General features: G+C 37.7%; 1 pseudogene; it reads left to right on the top strand.

Annotated features, from left to right (window-relative positions):
- The first annotated feature begins 2,946 nt into the window (after window positions 1–2,946).
- On the top strand, window positions 2,947–22,718 carry LOC120856529 (annotated as a pseudogene).
- The last annotated feature ends 2,744 nt before the right edge of the window (window positions 22,719–25,462 follow it).

The following is a 25,462-nucleotide window of genomic DNA, read 5'->3' as shown; positions in this document are numbered from 1 at the left end:
AAACCAGAGAAGCTTTAAGCTAAGGGTACATGCATATTCATGAAGGGGTTTGGGAGGTGCATGCATATTCACAAATAGGCTGGCATGTAGCAGACTTGGGCTTAAAATTGGGGCAAAGGTTGACAGAGTCCAAGGAGTAAGTCAAGGAAAAGGAGTCCAAAGAAAGGGAATACATCAAGGCTGTACATTGGCACCATGCTTATTTAACTTATATGCAGAGTACATCATGAGAAATGCTGGGCTGGATGAAACACAAGCTGGAATCAAGATTGCCAGGAGAAATATCAATAACCTCAGATATGCAGATAACACCACCCTTATGGCAGAAAGAGAAGAACTAAAGAGCCTCTTGATGAAAGTAAAAGAGGAGAGTGAAAAGTTGGCTTAAAGCTCAACAGTCAGAAAACTAAGATCATGCCATCTGGTCCCATCACTTCATGGGAAATAGATGGGGAAACAGTGGCTTTCTTTATTTGGGGGCTCCCAAAGCACTGCAGATGGTGACTGCAGCCATGAAATTAAAAGATGTTTACTCCTTGGGAAAAAAGTTATGACCAATCTAGATAGCACATTGAAAAGCAGAGACATTACTTTGACAACAAACGTCCATCTAGTCAAGGCTATGGTTTTTTCAGTGGTCATGTATGGATGTGAGAGTTGGACTATAAAGAAAGCTGAGTGCTGAAGAATTGATGGTTTTGAACTGTGGTGTTGGAGAAGACTTGAGAGTTCCCTGGACTGCAAGGAGATCTAATCAGTCCATCCAAAAAGAAATCAGTCTGAATATTCTTTGGAAGGACTGATGCTGAAGCTGAAACTCCAAAACTTTGACCACCTGATGCAAAGAGCTAACTCATTTGAAAACACCCTGATGCTGGGAAAGATTGAAGGTGGGAGGAGAAGGGGATGACAGAGAATGAGATTGTTGGATGGCATCACTGACTCAATGGACATGAGTTTGAAACTCCTGGAGCTGGTGATGGACAGGGAGAGCTGCATGCTGCAGTCCATGGGGTTGCAAAGAGTCAAACACAACTGAGCGACTGAACTGAACTGAACTGAAGCTTTAGCAGACTGATATCACAAAGGGTGAGAAAAGGAAACATCATCATCCTTTAGATTGCTGAAAATCCAACTCAGAATTTCATCCTATGCCTGACTGAATTTCAAATGCAAGTTGAACTCTCAGCTATGTAGTGTATCTATTGTTAAAATGACCCTTTAATTAAAGTGGGGCTTCCCTAGTTGCTCAGAGGTTAAAGCATCTGCCTCCAATGCGGGAGACCTGGGTTCGATCCCTGGGTCGGGAACATCCCCTGGAGAAGGAAATGGCAATCCACTCCAGTATTCTTGCCTGGAGAATCCCACGGACGGAGAAGTCCACGGAGTAGCAAAGAGTCAGACACGACTGAGCGACTTCACCTTCACCTAATTAAAGGGGGGAATGTCTTCCTAAAAGTTGGAATAGGGACATGGGGAATACCCTGATAACTGGAGATACTGAATCCTTAAGTTCTTATGAGTTTCCATTCCCAATGAAAGAGGCCTTCCTATCCCCCATGGCTTTCCACCCTCCTCTGAGAGAATTAATCCTATCATAAAATGGAAGAGGTATTTATGAGACCAGGCCCACACAGGGCCTAAAGGCACAAGTAAGTTACATGAAAACATAGTCCAAATGCCCTTGGTCCAAGTTCTTGCTACTTCTTTCCCTCTTTCAGTCTGCACCTGTGGTCTCAAGTAGAGTTCACTGTGATCAATTTACCGAAAGAAAGATGATTCAGGCCTAGTTTAATGATGGTTTTGTACTATGTGCAGGTACTCCCCAAAAGTAGACAGCTGTAGCATTGTAGCCCCTTTCTAGGATATCCCTAAGGACAATGATGGAAGGAATTCTCCCAAGTAGGCAGCATTTTGAGCAATACATCTGATTGTTCACTTTGCATGGACAATAAATGGCCAGACATAGAATTATATGCTAGTTCGTAGCTGTGACCGGTGGTTTGGCTGGGTGACCAGGGACTTGAAAGGAATGCAATTGGAAAACTAGTTGCAAGGAAATTTGAAGAAGAGATATGTGGATAGATTTCTCTAAATGGACCAAAAAAAAAAAAAAAAGTGAAGCTATGTTTGTCTTATGTGAATGCTCACCAAATGGTAATTTCATAGAAGAGGGATAAGATGACTTGTTCTGTGGATACCAGGCAACCTCTTTACCCAGTCATCCCTTCATTGCCCAAGCAATCTCATGAACAAAGTGGTCATGGTGGAAAAATCACAGACCCAAAACCGTGAACTTTCTCACACCAAGGTCAACCTAACTAAGGCTACTGTTGCGCCAAAGTTCCCATATGGCATCACTCCCCAGGGTAATCAGTCATTTGCTTGGTATTACATTATATTTGACTGTTTTCACCATGAAAGAGGCAATATTTCTTACTACAATAGATACTCTTCATATGCATTTATTTTCCTTGCATTCAATGTTTCTGCCAAAACCACCACCTGTGACATAGAATTCCTTATCCACCATCATGACACTTTACACAGTCACTGTTGCTCTTGATTAATGGACTCATTTCACAGAAAAAGAAGTACAGTTATGGACCTATGCTCATGGAATTCCCTGGTATTACTATGTTCTCTACCCTCCTGAAGCAGCTGGCTTGATCAACCAGTGGAATTGGCTCTTGAAGACTCAATTATATTAGTACCAGCTATGTGGAAATACCTTGCAGGGCTGGGGCAAGGTTCTTAAGAATAATGCATAAGCTCTGAATAAACTGCCAACATATGCTGCTGCTTCTGCCATAGGTCAAGGAATCAGAGGTGGAAATAGGAATATCACCACTCACTATTGCCCCTACTGAGCCACTAGCAAGATTTTGCTTTCTATTCCTAAAATCTTAAGCTCTGCTAGCCTAAAGGTCTAGCTACAAGAGAGGAATGACTCCATCAAGACTCCATCAAGAGACACATCAAGATTCTGTTAAACTAGAATTTAAGACTTCAGTCCAGAAAGTTTGGGATCCTCAGGCTTTTGAATCAACATGTGAAGAAGGGAGTTACTGTGCTGGCTGGGTGATTGATCCTGACTTTGAAGGGGAATTTGGACTAATACTGCAAAATGGAGGTAAAATAGACTATGTCTGGGCTTCCCTGGTAGCTCAGCTGATAAAGAATCTGCCTGCAATGCAGGAGACTCTGGTTTGGTTCCTTGCTTGGGAAGATCTCCTGGAGAAGGGATAGGGTATCCACTCCAGTATTCACGGGCTTCCCTGGTGGTTCAGATGGTAAAGAATCTGCCTGCAGTGACAGAGACCTGGGTTCGATCTCTGGGTTGGGAAGATCCCCCTGAAGAGGGCATGGCAACCCACTCCAGTATCCTTGCTTGGAGAATCCCCATAGACAGAGGAGCTTAGTGGGCTACACTCCATGGGGTCACAAAGAATCAGACATGACTGAGCAACTAAGCACAGCACAGAGTATGTCTAGAATATAGGTGACCACTTAAAGCTTGTCTTAGTGCATCTTTTAGTTTTACCATGCACTATGTTTAAGGTAAGTGGAAAACTACAACAACCCAACCCAGGATGACTACTAATTGTTCAGAGCTTTCAGGATGAACTTACTCAGTCACCTCACCAGATTAAGAGCCAAAGAGATATGAGGTATTTGCTAAAGGCAAAAAGAATACAGAATAGGTACAGGGAGAAGGTAGAGTATAAATACTAACTATAACCATGTGACAAGTTATAGAAACAAGGAAAATAATTGTCATGAGAATATCTTCATTATATTGTTTATTTTGTTATGAATAATTTGTGTTTGTATATACAGGTATATACATACATATTGCAGATATCTTTATTTTCCCTCTCTTAATGTTTTATCATGTAACAAAAGGCATATTAACTTTACATCATAATATTTAAGTTATGCAATATCAAGGAGAAGAATAATAATACTCAAGGGCTTTTTTCCCATCTTGTGGGGAAGGAATTAGTAGGATTTCAACTGTATAAGGATTGTTATATCATGTTAGGGAGAATTATGACTTTGTTATCATCTTTCCTTGGTGATTAAGTTTAGTGCAAAGGGGTGCCAAGTTGACATGAGTTAGACCTGTGATGGTTAATTTCATGTGTCAACTTAACTGAGCTAGTAGGCTGCCCAGACATTTGAACAAACATTATTCTGGTTGTGTCTGTGAGGACATGTCTGAATAAGACTAACAACACTTGAATTAGTAGACTGAATAATGCAGACTTTCCTCCCTAATGTGGATCTATCTCAGCCATCAATAGAAGGACTGAATAAAACAAAATGGCTAAGTAAGAAAAAACTCCTCCTACTTGACTACATGAGCTGGGACTGATGATTTTTTGGCCTTTAGATTCAGATTGATATATCAGATATTCTTCAGTCTCAAACCTGCCAGCTTACAGACTAAATCTTATACAATCAGTTCTCCTGGTTTTCAGGACTTTGACCTTGTAATGGAACTACATATTCACATTCCTGGGTTTCCAGCTTTTGGACTGCTGATCTTACAACTTCTTAGTCTCCATAATTATGTGAGACAACTGCTCATAATAAATCTCAACCTCTCTCTCTCTCCTATTTACACAGAGTCATACAACCCTAACACACTATTTTAAAAATAGTATTTGATATAAATAAAAAGTATTTGACATAAACATAATTCATGGTTGAATACTATCAGTATGTATCCTCAAATTAACTGCATTTATTAAATTTATTTATATTCATGTTTTTTGTTGTATGGTAAACTGCTGAATTTTATAGACTTTGGAACTAAATTACCTGAGTTGACTTTTGATTCACTGCTTATTAGTCTGATGGGTTTGAATATGTTTCTGGACTAATCCTTGTTTTTATAACTTCTTTTGTAAATTGGGATAAAGTACTATCTATCTCAGTTATAGTGATGATTATGAAAATCATTACATTAAAAATTCATAAAAAGTGCTAGGCACATACTACAGAATCAGTACTATCTCTTTGCTATTATTTCCCCAAACCATAAGCAATATTTAAGTACTTTTTATTCAAAGTTTCTTATTGTTCCTTTGTCAAAGTTTGGTTACTGTCACCAGTTATTACATCAGCCAACTTCAGCAATGCTTATTTTTTTTTCCAAGGAATTTTTTTATTCCTTTAATTATAAATTTGATGTATCTTTCCAAAACTCTACCACAAAGGCCATTGAATTAATGACAATATGCAGTTATATTAATTTATTTTTAAGGATAACATCCTATTAGCTCACCAACAAGCATTTTAAATCCTAGCAATAAAGAAAAACTAATTATTATTAAACAACTTATATTCACCTTATATAAAAAACACTAGAAGTATAGGGATAAGTAAGATAAGATCCATGACCATAAGTAATTTAACATTTTGAGGGAAGACAAAGACATTAAAGAGAAGTGTAATTAGTACAAGTCCTTTTCTTCTCCATATCAGTATTCAGTTCAGTTCAGTCACTCAGTCGTGTTTGACTCTTTGCGACCCCATGAACCGCAGCTCGCCAGGCCTCACTGTCCATCACCAACTCCTGGAGTCTACTTAACCCATGTCCATTGAGTTGGTGATGCCATCTAACCATCTCATCCTCTGTCATCCCCTTCTCCTCCTGCCCTCAATCTTTCCCAGCATCAGGGTCTTTTCTAATGAGTCAGCTCTTCACATCAGGTGGCCAAAGTATTGGAGTTTCAGCTTCAACATCAGTCGTTCCAATGAACACCCAGGACTGATATGCATTAGGATGGACTGGTTGGATCTCCTTGCAGTCCAAGGGACTCTCAAGAGTCGTCTCCAACACCACAGTTCAAAAGCATCAATTCTTTGGCTCTCAGCTTTCTTTATAGTCCAACTCTCACATCCATACATGACTACTGGATAAAACATAACCTTGACTAGACGGACCTTTGTTGACAAACTAATGTCTCTGCTATTATCAGCCATCAAATTAAGCAAATTAACTTGGATCACAGAGAAAGCAAGGGAATTTCAGAAAAAAAAATATCTACTTCTGCTTCATTGACTACGCTAAAGCCTTTAACTATATAGATCACAACAAACTATGGAAAATTCTTAAAGAGATAGGAATACCAGACCACCTTATCTGTCTCCTCAGAAACTTGTATACTGGTCAAGAAACAATAGTTAGAACCAGACATGGAACATCTGACTGTTTCAAAATTGGGAAAGTAATACCTCAAGGCTGTACACTGTCACCCTGCTTACTTAACTTCTATGAAGAGTACATCATGCGGAATGCCAGGCTGGATGAAGCACAAGTTGGAATCAAGATTGCTGGGATAAATATCAAGAACCTCAGATATGCAGATGATACCATTCTCCTGGCAGGGAGCAAAGAGGAGTTAAAAAGCCTCTTGATGAGTGTGAAACAGGAGAGTGAAAAAGCTGGCTTAAAACTCAACATTCAAAAAATGAAGATTATGGCATCTGGTCCCATCACTTCATGGCAAATAGTAGGGGGAAATGTGGAAACAATGGCAGATTTTATATTTGTGGATTCCAAAATCACTGCAGATGGTGACTGCAGACAAGAAATTAACAGACATTTGCTCCTTTGAAGAAAAGTTATGGCAAACATAGGCAGCATATTAAAAGGCAGAGACATTACTTTGCTGACAAAGGTCCATTCTAGTCAAAGTTGTGGATTTTCCAGTAGCCATGTACGGATGTGAGAGTAGAACCATAAACAAAGCTGAGCACCAAAGAACTGATGTTTTCAAATTGTGATGCTAGAAGATTCTCAAGTGTCCCTTGGACTGCAAGAAGATCCAACCAGTCAATCCTAAAGGAAATCAACCCTGAATATTCACTGGAAGGACTGATGCTGAACCTACAATACTTTGGCCATCTGATGCAAAGAGCTGACTTACTGGAAAAGACCTTGATTCTGGGAAAGATTGAAGGCAAAAGGAGAAGGGGGCAGCAGAGTATAAGATGGATGGCATCATCGACACAGTGGACACGAGTTTGAGTTAACTCCAAGTGACAATGAACAACAAGGAAGCCTGGCGTGCTGTATTCCATGGGATCCCAAAGTGTCAGACCCAACTTAGTGACTGAATAACAGACAACAAAAAATGAAGCAAATCATTTTATTTGCTGTTTGTCTTAAAGGTTTCCCCTCCTTCTGGATCAAGAATCCTTTCCTGCTGCCCTAAACTCTGCTGCAGACAAACTCTTTCCTTTGTCTGGATCTTGGGTTGTTAATTAACATGATAGAGGGATGCTTTCTCCCCAAGTCAGGCAGCAAAGAGCTAAAGTATGGCAGGCCTCTCTTCTTTCTCATTATCCCCTCCTTCCTTCTCCAAGACCATCTAAACATCCACTTATGTACATAAATATTTTCATTGAAGTTTGGAGACCATTTCAGGAGGGAATTACAAGGTAATTTCTCCTGAAGCATGATAGACTCTGGATTTTGAGTCTCAGCCTTAAAACAAAGAATATCATCCATGGATTGACTCAGCTTTTTGAAAGATTAGTCAACATCTATGATCCTACATTTTACCTCTGATATCTTACTTTTCGCCTAACTTGGAACACGATGTCTCTCTCCACCGTTTGGGAGATAGTTCTTTAGGTTGTAAAGAGTTATCCATTGCATTCATATTGCCACAACCTAAGAACCTAGACAGCCCTGTCATGCAGAAATTCTCTATGATATTTGACCCTATTGAACTATATTCCCCCCTTCATTAAAACTTTTTCCTCATTCACTTGTATGGCACATGTCTTTTCTTATCATTTCTTCATGATTATTTAGTCTATGATTATTTATAAGTTCTTTGCTTTCTTCTTGCTCATTCATTTCTTCAACATTCTAACTAATGCATATATATGGAATTTAGAAAGAAGGTAACGATAACCCTGTATGCAAGGCAGCAACATTCTAGTTGAAGAAATTTACTAGTTAACTTCAACATTAACTAGTTTTCCTTCTTCTACTTCTCTGCCTCTATGTTATATGAACATATATCTTTTTTAAACTTTCTGTTGAACTGAATTAATGTGTTTACATATCTATATTTCTCACTTACAGGTAAGTTTCTTTGGGACAGAGGCTTCATTATATTAATTGCTGTATATTAATTATTTAATATGTTGTTAGGTACACAAAAGGACAATAAACATTTGCTTAAGAGAATCAAACTAAACTATTAGTAGGGATAATCCAGAGAGAAAAAAATCAACATTTTAAACTTTCTATAGAAAAGAACTGAATTATTTCTAAAACAAATTTTTTAAAGCTAAAATATTTTGGTTTACAAAAGAGTAACAAAGTGGGAATAATCTAATTTTTCACAAACATGGGATAGAAATACATTAACCTGAACGGGCAGAATTACTTTGATTCAGGATAGTGAAATTTACTGAAATGCTCTTCATCTTTGCTACTTTCTTCCTCTCTAACTATGCATTTCTCTCTTTCAAACACTAATGAATTAGGAATGTTAAATAAAAAGAGTTGGGTGAAGCCATGTGTATGGAAAATTAACATGGCACAATTTTCAGGTTTTTATGCATACATTACAGGGAAAATAAAATACTGGCTTAGTCAGCCACAACATAATAGATCAGGTTGGCAATGGAAAACTATTTAGTGAATTTACACAAGTGAATTTACCCAAGTGAGATTCTGAGGGGAAGGAGGGTGAAAATATGGGAAACTTGAGCCAAGTTCTCATTATATGTCTCAGGATATTTAACATTAATTGTACTTTATATAAATCAGAATATTAAGATTACTCCTTTAGGCTAAAGTAAATGAATGAATAAGCAAGTTTTTCCTATATTTTAAGCACCCTTCTGAAATTATAGAATTTGCACATAGAAATAAATTTGAAAGACAAGGACTCTTGGCCTTCATTATAAAATAATCAAGTAAATTAACTGGGAACACAGCAGGGTCTTATTACCAAAGAAGAAATTAGTTCAATGACTTTTAAATGCAATTTTGGAAACTGTGAGTTTACTGGAATGCAAAGTAAGAAATATATTTCACTGCCAAAGAGAAGCATTCATTGACTCCAGTTAATTCACTAACATGGTCTTTCTTTTTTTTTCCCCCTCTCTTCTCTTTGTCACTGATTCCTAGTATTTTCTATATAGTACAAAGGGCTAGGAAAGTAGGAGACATGCAAAATCAATTAACTACTTTTTATTCAAGGGATAATTTACCAGTGTGTGAACTGCTTAATTTATATTCCTTTACTACTCACTTTATTTACATATCATTTCATTTTTTCCATTTTTACTATTTTAACCCACTCTAAAAAATGAATAAAGAAAAATATCTATTAAAATGAATAAAGAAAAATAATGCCTAGTGCAGTAGCCTCCATGAGTCATATGTGAAGTTTTAAAATATAGATATTCAGTCCCATCTAAGACATATTGAATCAGAATGTCTTGGGATGTGTCTGAATGGTCATATTTTCTAAAATAGTTCACAGTTAAATCCAGCATTTACCAAGGAATGAAAATGGTTGGCAACTGAAGCAAACAGTCAATGGATTGTAAATTGTATAATAATATTATGAAAGTGTATTTCTGACTGCAAGTCTTTTGGGTGAAAAAATTGGAACTTGAACTGATTTCATGCATAGGTGCTACAGTAATAACAAAACTGAGTATTATCTATAGGTATTCTTGTAGCCTCCTTTCATTGGAGATGAAATGAATGAATTAGAAAGATTATCAAATTTATCAAATTTGTGTCATATCAACATATGAAAAATACAACATAAGAGAATACATGAAACTCCAGAAAACTCCAGGAATTAGTTTATGTATTTTTCTATTTTATTTATTGTGTACCTAATCTTATTTTAGGTATTGGGGATATTTAACTGGAAACGAATTATACAAACTCTCTGAGTTCCAGGAGCTAACACTGCATTGGGAAGAGACAGAAAAAACAATTATGAACAACTGAATAAGTAAGTTAATTTCAGGTCCAATAAACACTAACATGAACACAGAGTGACTTCATGACTGAAGAGAGGAAGATACTTTAGCTAAGTAAGATTGTCAGAGATTACATTTAGTAAATCTATGCTTAACATTCAAAAGGAGGCATATGTGGAGATAAATGGAAGAGTACTGCCAGAAGAAAAGCAGGTCTAACTAAAAATGGAAAAGACTTTGATGTTGGAGTTCAATTAACTGAACATAGTAAGGGCCCTCAAACTTCAATATGTATAATCTAGTGCATGTCAAATGCATGACCAATGTTATTTTAGTATAAAATGCTAACAATTTTCTATTTAAATTGATGAGTAAATTTTATCAATAGTATAGAAACTGTAAGCCCTCCTTTATTTACTGTTTTAAATATGAGATGATTGTTTCTACCTTGCTTTTAACTGAAGAGGATCAGTTATTAAGTGCATGTTCAACTACAATCTTTAGTCTTACCATAGGTTCTCTAGTAGAGATATCTCACTGGATAACTCAATATATATCTCACTAAATATCTACTTTTGACAATTTAAATTATACAACTGGATATATGAATTTTTGTATTAAATATCTATGCAGCATTGAGAAAGAAATGATTATACAAACAAAATTCCTCAAAGGGGGCTAAAATAATATCTGGCCATTTTAAGGAGACCACAGGCAAGAATACTGGAGTGGGTTGCCATTCCCCCCTCCAGGGGTCTTCCCAACCCAGGGATTCAACCCAGGTCTCCTGCATTGCAGGTGGATTTTTTATCATCTGAGCCACCAGAGAAGCCCCTGTACTGTTTTAGCCTCATATGAAGTGTTTAGTTTCTAATTTAATTTGCTGTTTTTAACAATGTCATAAATAATACTTTAAAACTTTTGGGGGAATACTGAGTATACAAAGATTCAGATTTTCAAATTAGATTCATTAAAATAGAAATCTTGTCTTCTCTCAAAGTTTATACTGATGTAAAGAACTGAAGCACCCAACAGAATGAGAAGTGAAGGATCTGGAGAATAGTGAAAGTACTTTCTTGCATTACTTAAATGTTCTTTGACCCAGAATAGATGAGTTTTCTAGATGAAGTATGTGAGTTATTGTACCAAAGTTGGCAAATATTTATGCTACAAAAAAAATCTATTTTATATGCCAGAAAATTGCACAGCTCTAATAGGGAAGAATAAATCTGACTCCATATTAGATGTTTCTTTAACTTTTGTGTTCTGTTGGTTTTTGCTACGAGTTAAGCCTCTTGGTGAAAGTGAAACAGGAGAGTGAAAATGTTGGCTTAAAGCTCAACATTCAGAAAACGAAGATCATGGCATCCGGTCCCATCACTTCACAGGAACTAGATGGGGAAACAGTAGAAACAGTGTCAGACTTTATTTTTGGGGGCTCCAAAATCACTGCAGATGGTGACTGCAGCCATGAAATTAAAGATGCTTACTCCTTGGAAGAAAAGTTATGACCAACCTAGATAGCATATTCAAAAGCAGAGACATTACTTTGCCAACAAAGGTCTGCCTAGTCAAGGCTATGGTTTTTCCTGTGGTCATGTATGGATGTGAGAGTTGGACTGTGAAGAAGGCTGAGGGCCGAAGAATTGATGCTTTTGAACTGTGGTGTTGGAGAAGACTCTTGAGGGTCCCTTGGACTGCAAGGAGATCCAACCAGTCCATTCTGAAGGAGACCAACCCTGGGATTTCTTTGGAAAGAATGATGCTAAAGTTGAAGCTCCAGTACTTTGGACACCTCATGTGAAGAGTTGACTCATTGGAAAAGACTCTGATGCTGGGAGGGATTGGGGGCAGGAGGAGAAGGGGACGACCCAGGATGAGATGGCTGGATGGCATCACGGACTCGATGGACGTGAGTCTGAGTGAACTCCGGGAGTTGGTGATGGACAGGGAGGCCTGGCGTGCTGCGATTCATGGGGTCGCAAAGAGTCGGACACGACTGAGCGACTGAACTGAACTGAGATGAGGAAAAAGCAGGAACAGTGGCTGACTTTATTATTTTGGGCTCCAAAATCACTGTAGATGGTGATTGCAGCCATGAAATTAAAAACACTTACTCCTTGGAAGGAAGGTTATGACCACCCTAGACAGCATATTAAAAAGCAGAGACATTACTTTGCCAACAAAGCTCCATCTAGTCAAGGATATGGTTTTTCCAGTAGTCATGTATGGATGTGAGAGTTGGACTATAAAGAAAGCTGAGCATAGAAGAATTGATGCTTTTGAACTATGGTGTTGGAGAAGACTCTTGAGAGTCCCTTGGACTGCAAGGAGATCCAACCAGTCCATTCTAAAGGAGATCAGTCCTGGGTGTTCATTGGAACGACTGATGTTGAAGCTGAACCTCTGATACTTTGGCCACCTGATGTGAAGAGCTGACTCGTTGGAAAAGACCCTGATGCTGGGAAAGATTGAGGGCAGGAGGAGAAGGGGATGACAGAGGATGAGATGGTTGCATGGCATCACCAACTCAATGAACATGGATTTAGGTAGACTCTAAGAGTTGGTGATGGACAGGGAAGCCTGGTGTGCTGTGGCTCATGGGGTCACAAACAGTCGGACACTACTGAGTGACTGAACTGAACTGAACTTTGAATGGCTGCAGAATAGAAGAAATGAACACAAACCTTATAGAGTCTGGCCAAAACCAGGAAATACGTGCAAAAATTTTGGCCTTTTTAGTTTACCTCCTCCTCACTTCCTCCCTGTTTGTCTTATAAAAAGAAGAAAAAACAAAAAAACTAGTATCCAGATCACAGAAATATGGTTCTTAAGGACACTAATTCACTATCTTCTTGGTCTTACAGCTTTCTGAATAAAGTCATATTTCTTGCCCCAACAACTTGTCCCTTGATTTATTGGCCTGTCATGTGGTGAGAAATATGAACTTGGACTCCTTAATGTAGCTTCTGTGACTATGAAGCCATGCACTATAAATACATAGTTTCAGGGATTACCTATAATACATAATCCTTAACGCAGATTCCTGGCAAATTTCAATGGTCTCTTTACCCATTGTTACCTCTCATGTCAAGAGGGGATTACATCTTTAAGACTTAAATACAAGATATGAAACCTTTGTAGCATTGTTTTCTTAGGCCAGTCACCAAGACGACAGACATAAAAACAGAAATAAATGGGACCTAGCCAGACTTAACAACTTTTGCAGGGCAAAGAACGTCATGAAATGAAGTAAAGTGAAAGTCACTCAGTCCGACTCTTTGTATCCAACTCTTTGTGGACCCCATGGACTGTACAGTCCATGGAATTCTCCAGGCCAGAATACTGGAGTGGGTAGACTTTCCCTTCTTCAGGGGATCTTCCCAACCCGGGAATCAAACTAAGTTCTCCCACATTACAGGTGGATTCTTTACCAGCTGAGCCACAAGGGAAGCCCAAAGAACATTATAAACAAACTGAAAAGAAAAAACTTACGAGCTGGAGAAAATATTTGCAAATGATGTGACTGAAAGGGCTTTTAATTTCAAAAGTACACAAACAGGTCATACAATTTAATAACAGGAAAGGAAAAACCTAATCCAAAAAAAAAGAGCAGAAGACCTAAATTGACATTTTTCAAAAGACATACATATGGTCAACAGGCACACGATAAAATGGTCAACATCACTAATTATTAGACAAATGCAAATAAAAACTACAATGAGGCATCACCTAATGTGGTCAGATGGCCACCATCAAAGAGTCTATAAATAATAAATGGTAGAGAACCTGAGGAGAAAAGGAAACCCTCCTACACTGTTAGTGGGAATGTAAATTGGTGCTGCTACTTTGGAAAATACTATCAAAGGTCCTTAAAAACCTAAAAATAGAATTGCTGTACAATCCACTAATCCTAGGCATATATCTGAAAAATATGAAAGCCCCAATTTGAACTGGGATACATGTACCCCAGTGCTCACAGCAATACTATTTACAATAGCCAAGACATGGAAGCAAATCTAAGTGTCAATCAAAAGATGTGGTATATATAGTACATTATTTAATACATACACACATGATGGAATACTACTCAGTCATAAAAAGAATGAAATAATGGCATTTGAAGCAATATGGATAGCCCTAGAAGTTACCATACTAAATGAAGTAAGTCAGACAAAGACAAATAATATATGATATCACTTATATGTGGAACCTAAAATACAGTACAAATGAACTTATTTACAAAAAAGAAAGACTCACAGACAGAAAACAAACTTTCGGTTACCAAGGGGAAGAGGATGGAAGGAGTAATTGGCAGTATCAGTTTAACAGATGCCTTCTATCGTACATAAAACAAAAGACCAGATATAGTGTATAGCAGAAGGAACTATATTCAATATCTCGTAATAAACTCTAATGAAAAAGAATTTTCAAATGAGTAAGAATATATACATATTTATACATATCACCAAGTCACTTTGCTATACATGTGAAATTAATGTCATACTGTAAATCAGCTGAACTTCAGTAAAAAATAAAAGAGGAGATTGGACAAATGAGTAACTCATCATCCTTCACAAAGGAAATTGTGAATTTCTGGCCAACTGCTCTAACTCCATTCTCTTTGCATACACCAAAAGAGCTTAGGAAAAAAGTCATCACAAAACATGACAAGTGAGAATGTAGTAATTCCACATGCCTAAGCCAGGACTCAAATTCAAGAAAGCTTGGCAATGATTCTAAAAAAGCTGTCTTGAAAGGTACAACATGGCTAACAGAATTGAAGGCACAGTGATTGCTTTACGTTTGTTGAGGAAAATCCCTATCATCAAAAAATTAACTATTTTAATGCTGAAGAATGTTCAAACTACTGCACAACTGCACTCATTTCACACACTAGCAAAGTAATACTAAAAATTCTCCAAGTCAGGCTTCAAAGGTACATGAACCATGAACTTCCAGATGTTCAAGCTGGATTTAGAAAAAACAAAGGAACCAGAGATCAAATTGCCAACATCTGTTGGCTCATCAAAAAAACAAGAGAATTCCAGAAAAAAAAATCTATTTTTGCTTTATTGACTACATCAAAGCCTTTGACTGTGTGGATCATGACAAACTGTGGAAAATTCTTCAAGAGATGGGAATACCATACCACATTATCTGCCTCCTGAAAAGTCTGTATGCAGGTCAAGAAGCAACAGTTAGAACCAAACATGGAACAACAGACTGGTTCCAAATTGGGAAGGAGTACATCAAGGCTGTATATTGTCACCCTGCTTATTTAACTTACATGCAGAATACATCATATGAAATGTGGGCTGAATGAAACACAAGGTGGAATCAAGATTTCCAGGAGAAATATCAATAACCTCAGATATGCAGTGACACCACCCTTATGGCAGAAAGCAAAGAAGAACTAGAGTCTTTTAATGAAAGTGAAAGAGGAGCGTGAAAAAGCTGGCTTAAAACTCAACTTTAAAAAAACTAAGATCATGGCATCTGGTCCCATCATTTCATGGCAAATAGATGGGGAAACAATGGATACAGTGACAGACTTTATTTTTGGGGGGTCCAAAATTACTGCAGATTGTGACTACAGCCACAAAATTAAAAGATGTTTTGTCCTTGGAGGAAAACCTATAACAAACCTAGATAGCATATTAAAAACCAAAGACATTTTTTTGCCAACAAAGGTCTGTCTAGTCAAAACTATGGTTTTTTTCCAGTTGTCATGTATGGATGTGAGAGTTGGACCATAAAGAAAGCTGAGTGCCAAAGAACTGATGATTTTGAACTGGTGTTGGAGAAGACTCTTGAGAGTCCCTTGGACTGCAAGGAAATTCAACCAGTCCATCCTAAAGTAAATCAGTCCTGAATATTCATTGGAAGGACTGATGCTGAAGCTGAAACTGCAATAATTTGGCCACCTGATGCAAAGAACTGACTCACAGGAAAAGACCCTCTGATGCTGGGAAAGATTGAAGGCAGGAGGAAAAGGGGAAGACAGAGGATGAGATGGTTGGATGGCATCACTGACTTACGGACATGAGTCTGAGTAGACTCCTGGTGTTGGTGATGGTCAGGGAGGCCTGGCATGCTGCATTCCATGGGTTTGCAGAGTCGGACACGACTGAGTGACTGAACTGAATGTTTTAAGGAGTGTGTAAATACCTATGCTCTGCTGAAGTTTATTTTATACACTCTCAATTATTAAAATAAAACATCTCTATTGTTATAAACAATAAAATACTGATATGGATTATGACTAATGAAACAAACAAACACCACTATCTAGAAGTCTTTTTCACACAGAACAGAAGAAGGTTGCTTTCTGGTTTGTTTTTCCTAGGCATCTATCACATGCAAGAATATGGTATTATTTGTAACTTTTAAAAACTCATAGTCTGCTTTAAAATGCACATTTAAGTCTGAATGTTGTGATATTCTGAGCTTCCTAGGTAAATGTATTTGCAGACCGTAACACACATAGCTCCTTCCTCTCCTTGCCTTATGTGATTGGCTTTGTAATTCCATTTGTTTTTCTCTCATTTTTCTTTTCCCTCACTTCTTTCCCTCTTTCCTACCTATTTAAAAAAGAGTGTCTGCTTCTGAAAATGTCCATATCTATTTATAGCACTGATTAGAGTGTACTAAAATTTGAATAAGCAAGAGATATTACATATACCACCTATGCCACTCTACCTCAATTTCCTCATACCAAAATGGGAAGGAAGAGTTGAATATTCCTGAAATTCTCTGTAGCTTAAATACCCTGAAAGTTTAGTAGTTTTCTTTCCTTTTTTAAGTGCTAATGTTTTAATATTGGGACTGAAATCAAAAGTGATGGTATTTGATACAATTTTTTCAGCAAATGGGTATATAGAAATATTTTCAATGACAAGCCATCTAAAGGAAAATAAATGAGTTCACAAATAACTTGGAATATGTTGAGGCAATATGGGGGGGAATCCAACTATATAATTTATCTGTATATTAATGTACAGTTAATTGTATGCTTTTATTCTGACTTTCAAATTCCTCTAGATTTCATTTTTGGCTGTGTTGGGTCTTTGTCGCTGTGTGCAGGCTTTCTCTAGTTGCAGTGAGTGGGGGTTACTATCTTGTGGCAGGGCATGGGCTCTAGAGCACAGACTCAGGAGTTGTGGCACATGGGCTTAGTTGCCCCGTGGCATGTGGAATCTTCCTGGCCCAGGGACTGAACCCGTGTCCCCTGCATTGGCAGGTGGCTTCTTATCCACTGTACCATCAAGGAAGTACCAAATTAATCCAGACTTAATGGAATATTTTTATAAAACTTATATTTTTGGTTAAGAAGTGGGACGTATTTTATCAACATTATTTCACTATACAAATAACTTATTTTTATTGAACTTCCTAATACACTGGTTATCTGAGTTAGCATTGTCTTAATTGCTTCAGAGACATTTTCTCATTTAATTATTACAACGACCCAGTGAGACACAGAGACTTTTTCATACACTGAACTTTTAAATTCATCCTAAAATTTATCTCATTTCATAGCTCTAAAGGAATGATATCTTGGTAACTCTGGTTTATGAATGATGCATTGAAAATTCACCTTACTCTCATAAAAACAACCCAGGTATATGCACTCTGAATAATGAAAGTGAATGCCTTCTGCAGTTAAAGAGAAAAAATATGTCCCAAAATAATTATGAAACATAATAATCTAGCAGCTATAGAATAGCCCATACCCAAAGACACAAACTCTGGCTTAAAAAATTATGACTATCTTTATCTATATACACACACTATGCAATTGATCCAATGAATAAATATTTCAACTTGTTTTTGTGCACAGGTAAAAATAGAAGTTCAAACTATGGAAATTAAAACCCTGGTTTCCTCCAGAGTAAATTATTCTTCTATGTAACACTACATTTCATGATTTTTTTTCCTTTGCAATGCTGGCATTGATTCATACTTCTGTTAGGCATATGTATAATGTAATGTAGTTTAAAAAACATTAGTGTCAGAGTGGTTGCTTCTCCGCCTGGAGCAATATGACAATCACATGGCCAAATAAGCTAAACAAATGAAAATGTAAAATCCTGAATATGAACATAAGTGATTTTAGAAGAGATTTTAATGTATCATAGTGAAGTACACAAGATTGCAATATAATAAGTTTTTAACACATAAAGAATGATTATAATAATTAAAATAAAGTCCTTCCTATGCACTCTATATAATACATGTCATTATAATTGAAAAAAAAGCCTCTTCAAGGTCACAACTAGCCTGTAATAAATTTTTGTTAAGTTTGTTGAAGTATTTAGCATTGTTCTGATTTCCAAGCAAGCAAAAACTTCATTAAAGAAAAGGCAATTAATTTTAAAAAGCTTTAAATTGCAACTAATGAGGCTACAGGATTCATTACCAGTGAAGGTCACAGAGCTAAACAGAGCCCTGAATTTATCTTTAGCTCCAGTTGTATGGCTGACTGACAGAGTTGAGCATTACAAAGACTATCACACAGCAACCAAAGTCTATCACATAGCAACCAATCAAGCTACCACCCAGCAACAGGACCACAGCAAGGCAATCTAATCAGAACAGCATCAAAGTGGATTCTATGGACCATGTACATCATGAAAAGTGAAAGTTTCTCAGTTGTGTCAGGCTCTTTGCTACCTCATGGGATACACAGTCCGTGGAATTCTCCAGGCCAGAATACTGGAGTGGGTAGCCAGTTCCCTTTTTCAGGGATCTTCCCAATCCAGAGATCCAATGCAGGTCTCCTGCATTACAGGTGGATTCTTTACCAGCTGACCACCAGGGAAGCCCAAGAATACTGGAGTGGGTAGCCTATCCCTTCTCCAGCAGGTCTCCCTGACCCAGGAATCAAACCTGGGTCTCCTGCATTACAGGGGGATTCTTTACCAGTTAAGCTACCAGGGAATCCCCATCCATGTACATCATGTTAAGTTCCAATTTCTTTCTCAAACAATTTAACTCTAATTTTGTAAAGTGTTTATTTAAATATCGAAAGTGCCCAATGCTTCTTAATGAGAAATTCACATGTTCTATCTTAGTTAACAGTTTTATGCTCTTTTAAAAATCCTCTGGGAATAACATATTTTACTTAATATTTAAAGTGCCCCATGCTTCTTAACATAAGAAGTGGTGGTGGTGGTTTAGTTGATAAGTAGTATCTGACTCTTTGCAACCCTATGGACTGTAGCCCACCAGGCTCCTCTGTCCATGAGATTCTCCAGGCAAGAATACTGGAATGGGTTGCCATTTCCTTCTCCACGGGATCTTCCTGACCCAGGAATCAAACCCAGGTCTCCTGCCTTGCAGGCAGATTATTTACCAACAGAGCTACAATACACATCTTCTATCTCAGTTAACACCTTTATGCTTTTTTAAAAATCCACTGGGAATAAAATATTTTACTTAATGAATCAACAAAGTACCAAAAGCAACTTATGATTATGGTATTGACAGAATGTGCCCTATAGAAATCAATAAAAAGTACCATGTAAACTACCTTTTGGGGGCTGCACTGGTATTGAAAAGTATTTCCTAAACATATTTTGATAGTCATTTATCTGTTCCCTTTATTAATGTCTATGTTCATTTACTTATCCTCCCATTCATTTTTCAACAGTTAAATAACTATATAACAAACATTATATAAGATTGTAGGAATAAGAAAATAAATACAAAATGGGCCCTCCCTAAAGAAATGTAGACTCCACTGAAGAGAGTAAGGTTCACATTCCAAGTAAAATAAGTGTCATTAGCACAGGGGGGTTCAGGATGGGGAACACGTGTATACCTGTTGCAGATTCATGTTGATGTATGGCAAAACCAATACAATATTGCAAAGTAATTAACCTCCAATTAAAATAAATAAATTTATATTTTAAAAAAAGGTTTAAAAGAAAGAGTTCCAGAGAACAATGAACACTTGATCAATGTAACTGACCTTCATAAAAATGTATTTTTTTTTAAAAAATCTACTATTGTAGAGGCATCAGCAGCTTTTAAAGCTCCCCAGGTGATTCCAAGAGTGGCCAGGAGAGGGACCAGGCTGGTTGACATTTGTGGACAAGCTGAGCTGTGGCGTGAGCCTCCCTCAGAGAAAGCAGGGATAAATTGTCACCATCTTGGCAGATCGCCAGAAAAGCAATGAAAAGGGGCCACCTGCATTAGGGTATCTTGGGCAGTGTGGGGACAAAACCTGACTCCCTTACCTTCATGCCAGTCCTGACCTCCCTGCTTGCATTTTCTTAGGAGCAGATGCTTTCATTCAGAATTTGATTTCACTGCCACTTGCTCCCAAAATCCCCTAGTTGGGAGGAGAGTGGGGAGCTGAGACACACGTATTTAGCAAGCTTTTCAGTCACCCAATATCAATAACCTCAGATATGCAGATGACACCACCCTTATGGCAGAAAGTGAAGAGGAACTAAAAAGCCTCTTGATGAAAGTGAAAGTGGAGAGTGAAAAAGTTGGCCTAAAGCTCAACATTCAGAAAACGAAGATCATGGCATCCGGTCCCATCACTTCATGGGAAATAGATGGGGAAACAGTGGAAACACTGTCAGACTTTATTTTGGGGGGCTCCAAAATCACTGCAGATGGTGATTGCAGCCATGAAATTAAAAGATGCTTACTCCTTGGAAGAAAAGTTATGACCATTCTAGATAGTATATTCAAAAGTAGAGACATTACTTTGCCAACTAAGGTCCATCTAGTGAAGGCTATGGTTTTTCCAGTAGTCATGTATGGATGTGAGAGTTGGACTGTGAAGAAGGCTGAGGGCCGAAGAATTGATGCTTTAGAACTGTGGTGTTGGAGAAGACTCTTGAGAGTCCCTTGGACTGCAAGGAGATCCAACCAGTCCATTCTGAAGGAGATCAGCCCTGGGATTTCTTTGGAAGCAATGATGCTAAAGCTGAAACTCCAGTACTTTGGCCACCTCATGCGAAGAGTTGACTCATTGGAGAAGACTTTGATGCTGGGAGGGATTGGGGGCAGGAGGAGAAGGGGACGACAGAGGATGAGATGGCTGGATGGCATCACGGACTCGATGGACGTGAGTCTGAGTGAACTCCGGGAGTTGGTGATGGACAGGGAGGCCTGGCGTGCTGCGATTCATTGGGTCACAAAGAGTCAGACACGACTGAGCGAGTGAACTGAACTGAGTTCATTCATTCAACAAATACACACAGCGGCTCTTGGAGGGCACAGGGAGTTGTGTCTGTTTTGTGTTTCCTGCACGGAGTGAAATAAACTGTTGCCAATATCGACGGCAGCTTCCTGAGGGCATCTGCTGTCTCTACTCCAGACATAAGCAGCAAATGGAACTTGATGACTGTCATTTCTATACGGACCCTTATGTTTATATGATCTTGCTGTGTCTGGCTCCGTAAACTTTGGTGATGTACCTCCTTGTGACCCTGCCATCTGGCTGTGACTGCCCTTGACTTCAACTGAAAGTTTGTGAGGCTCCCATCATTGACATCTGGGTCCTGCCTCATGCATCTTCCCTGCTGTTTGGACTGTACAGTATTAGGGCAGCACGAGGAACTGATCCACCTCTCTTCTAAACCCAGCCCATCGGTGTCTCACTGGATCCTGAGAGTGACCCTGCAAGCCTGGCCCTGAAGGGTGGAGTAAACGTCATCAGGAAACAGAGAGTTCTTAGCCAGCACTATTATGCTTACCTGTATCAGGCATCTTAGGGAACATATTTAGTATATTAAGATCACCAGTATCTGTTGTTTTCCAGAATGGAAATTGCCCTATTCCAGGAGAGCGAACCCCAAACATGGCTGCATTGTCCATGGGCTTCTCTGTGAAAGAAGACTTTTCTTGGCCGGGCCTCGCAGTAGGTAACCTATGCCACCATCCTCAGGCTAATTATGGTGACGGTGAAAGGAGTGGACGAGCTTGCTCTACCCCCAGGCAGTGTCATTTCGTACACTTTGGAGAATGCAGTTCCTTTTAGTCTTGACAGCATGGCAAATTCCATTCACTCTTTATTTTTGAATAAACTCCGGTGGTTTTTTCAGTTGGCTCCCAGTGAGGAAAGAGTGTACATGGTGGGGAAAGCAAACTCGATTTTCAAAGATTTCTCAGTAATGCTCAGACAGCTCCACAATCGACTGTTTCAAGAAACCTCTGCTCTCACTTCACTTCCCCCCAATTTTCTGAGTAGGAACAATGAAGTTGATCTCCTTCTTCTTTCTGAACTGCAAGTGCTGCATGATATTTCAAGTTTGTTGTCCCGACATAAGCATCTAGCCGAGGATCATTCTGATTTATACTCACTGGAGCTACCAGGTCTGGAAGAAGTTGGTAAAAATTATGTGGAAGACTGTGAACAATTTATAGATGCCTCTAAGATCCTTGCTGATGTTCTGCAAAAGTGTGCAGATGACATGTACAATCTCTATGGTGGGAATGTAATAGTAGAGTTAGTGACTGTCAGATCATTTGACACATCCCTTATGAGGAAGACAAAGACTATCCTTGAGACGAAACAAGTGAAGGACCTCTCAATTCCCGATAATCTTGCCTATAAATATAATTTTGAATATCCAGTGGTTTTCAGCCTGGTACTTTGGATAATGATCAGCTTGGCCTTGACTCTGATTGTCACCTGTTACAATATTTGGAACATTGATCCTGGAAATGATAGAATCATTTATAGGATGACAAACCAGATGATTTGAATGGATTGAACTTTCCTTATGCCAAACTTGGAAAAAAAGAGGGTTTGGAATTGGCTGTTTCATTAAAATAAATCTTTTAGTGTAGTTTAAACTAGATAGTACACTTAAAAATTTATTTAAAAAATCAAATTTTGTTCTCTTTTGTGTGTGCCTGTTCTTTTAGAGTGAATTATATAGTATTGCTATGAGGTGACTTTTGTGATATAGATTCCAAAATATGCTCAAAGACAATGAGATAACCATTTAATATAGTTTTATTCCATTTACTATTTGGAAATATGCACTGTAATAAGTAACATTTAGCATAGTTTGTGTTATTCATGTTGGCAAAATGCGCTGAATTTGAAATGTTTAACTTCCTTACACAGGACAGGTTAAAAGTGATATTTGGACTGTTATGTACTATGAACCATTTCTAAATATCTTAATGTAAATATCTCTGAAACAGGAAAAGGTTTTTAACTTCAAGCAGCTATTAACTATGAATGTGCTTACACAGTCCCTCAGATTTGAAATTGCATCTGATTGACAGATGATAGCTATTATTTTAATCTCTTCTGAAAGTTTGGTGATCTGAATGGTCAAGTGTGGATATTGAACACACTACATTGATATAAGAAGGAATTAGTTTTGCAGAGTTATAGACACTTGTAATCATATACACAAAAACATTTGGGGGACATCTTGGGGCATGATTTCAGTCATTTTTTCCCTTGTGTAAAAAAGGTTTATGGTACAAAATTGTTCTATAGAAAGTTAAGTGTAAGTAGATACTCTCTACTTTTAATGTAAAAATGGACAAATGTCTATAAAGAATGGCAAATAAAGTTAATAATGATTTTTTCTTAAATCTACCATTCTTGTACAGGAGTGTTTTGCTGGAACACTGGTCTGTTCTGACCAACTGGGCTTTACCTGAACTTGAAAATCTATAAATTGTGTGTGTGTTTATGCATATGTTTATATTCATATTTAATACTGTGCTGTCCACATTTTAAAATATGACATTTCAGAAGTTAGAAAATATAGGAAGACTAGTTTAAAGCCTACTGAATTATACTGACAATCTATTATGAGTCTCTGAATTACGTCATCAGTATTACTGACAGTAAAGGAGGGGATATATACAATTGTGTAAAGAGAAGAGTAGTCAAAACTTGTGGCTTATTGCATATTAAGAGTTGAAGGAGAAAAAGATCTCTAGCTTAGATAAATAGATTCTATCCTTTAAAATAAGGGAAACATATTTGAGGAGAACTGATATGAGAAAGAATTAAGAAAGATATGGGCATGTTGATTTTTATATGCCTGAATAACTGCTAACAGAAGAATTTCAAGGAGTCTAATAGGTAAATGAGAATGGAACTCACATAAAGCTATTTGGTCAGCATTTCCATCTTTAACCACAGAGAGTGAAACAATTATTTTTTTTTAATTTTTATTTTTACTTTATTTTACTTTACAATACTGTATTGGTTTTGCCATACATTGACATGAATCTGCCACAGGTGTACATAAGTTCCCAATCCTGAACCTCCCTCCCACTTCCCACCCCATATCATCTCTCTGGATCATCCCCGTGCACCAGCCCCAAGCATCCTGTATTGTGTATCTCAAATAATAAATCTTTAATTATATATTTTTTCTTTCAGTGAATATCTGACCTCTTCAAAGCAGTTAAAAAGAAAACCTAAAATTTTATTACTTAAAATTCAATAAATTCAATGTAAATGAAATTTAAATAATTAAACTCTCAAATAGTTTTCAATTCATATTACTTATAATTATGAAGTTATTAAAGCTTAAAATTGTAATAAGAATTATGAGCATTCTGTCTTAAAATATGGTGTGAAGAAACACATGAAAAGATGCTCAACATCAATCATTATTAGAGAAATGCAAATACTAAAATGAAGTATCACCTCACGCAGTCAGAACAGCCATCATAAAAAATCTATGAACAACTCTTGCACTAAGAATGTAAATTGATACAGCCACTATAGAGAATGGAATGGAGATTCCTTAAAAAAAAAAAAACAAAACTATGAATAAAACTACCATATGACCCAGCAATACCACTATTGGGCATATACACTGAGAAAACCATAATTTAAAGTAATTAACCTCCAATTAAAATTTTTTAAAAATAGACCTGTACCCCAATGTTCATTGCAACACTATTTACACTAGCTATGAGACAAAAGCAACCTAGATGTCCATTACAGATGAATAGATAAAGAATTGTGGTGCATTTATATAATAGAATATTCAGTTCAGTTCAGTCATTCAGTCCTGTCCAATTCTTTGTGACCCCATGAATTGCAGCATGCCAGACCTCTCTGTCCGTCACTAACTCCCAGAGTTCACCCAAACTCATGTCCATCAAGTCAGTGATGCCATTCAGCCATCTCATCCTCTGTTGTCCTCTTCTCCTCCTACCCCCAATCCCTCCCAGCATCAGAGTCTTCCAATGAGTCAGCTCTTTGCATGAAGTGGCCAAAGTATTGGACTTTTAGCTTTAGCATCAGTCCTTCCAAAGAACACCCAGGACTGATCTCCTTTAGAATGGACTGGTTGGATCTCCTTGCAGTCCAAGGGACTCTCAAGAGTCTTCTCCAACATCACAGTTCAAAAGCATCAGTTCTTTGGCACTCAGCTTTCTTCACAGTCCAACTTTCACATCCATACATGACTACTGGAAAAACCATAGCCTTGACTAGATGGACCTTTGTTGCCAAAGTAATGTCTCTGCT

The sequence above is a fragment of the Oryx dammah genome, unplaced genomic scaffold, assembly GCF_014754425.2.
Source record: "Oryx dammah isolate SB20612 unplaced genomic scaffold, SCBI_Odam_1.1 HiC_scaffold_28, whole genome shotgun sequence".
NCBI classification, from domain to species: Eukaryota; Metazoa; Chordata; class Mammalia; order Artiodactyla; family Bovidae; genus Oryx; species Oryx dammah.
This window is presented reverse-complemented; position numbering and strand designations above follow the sequence as displayed.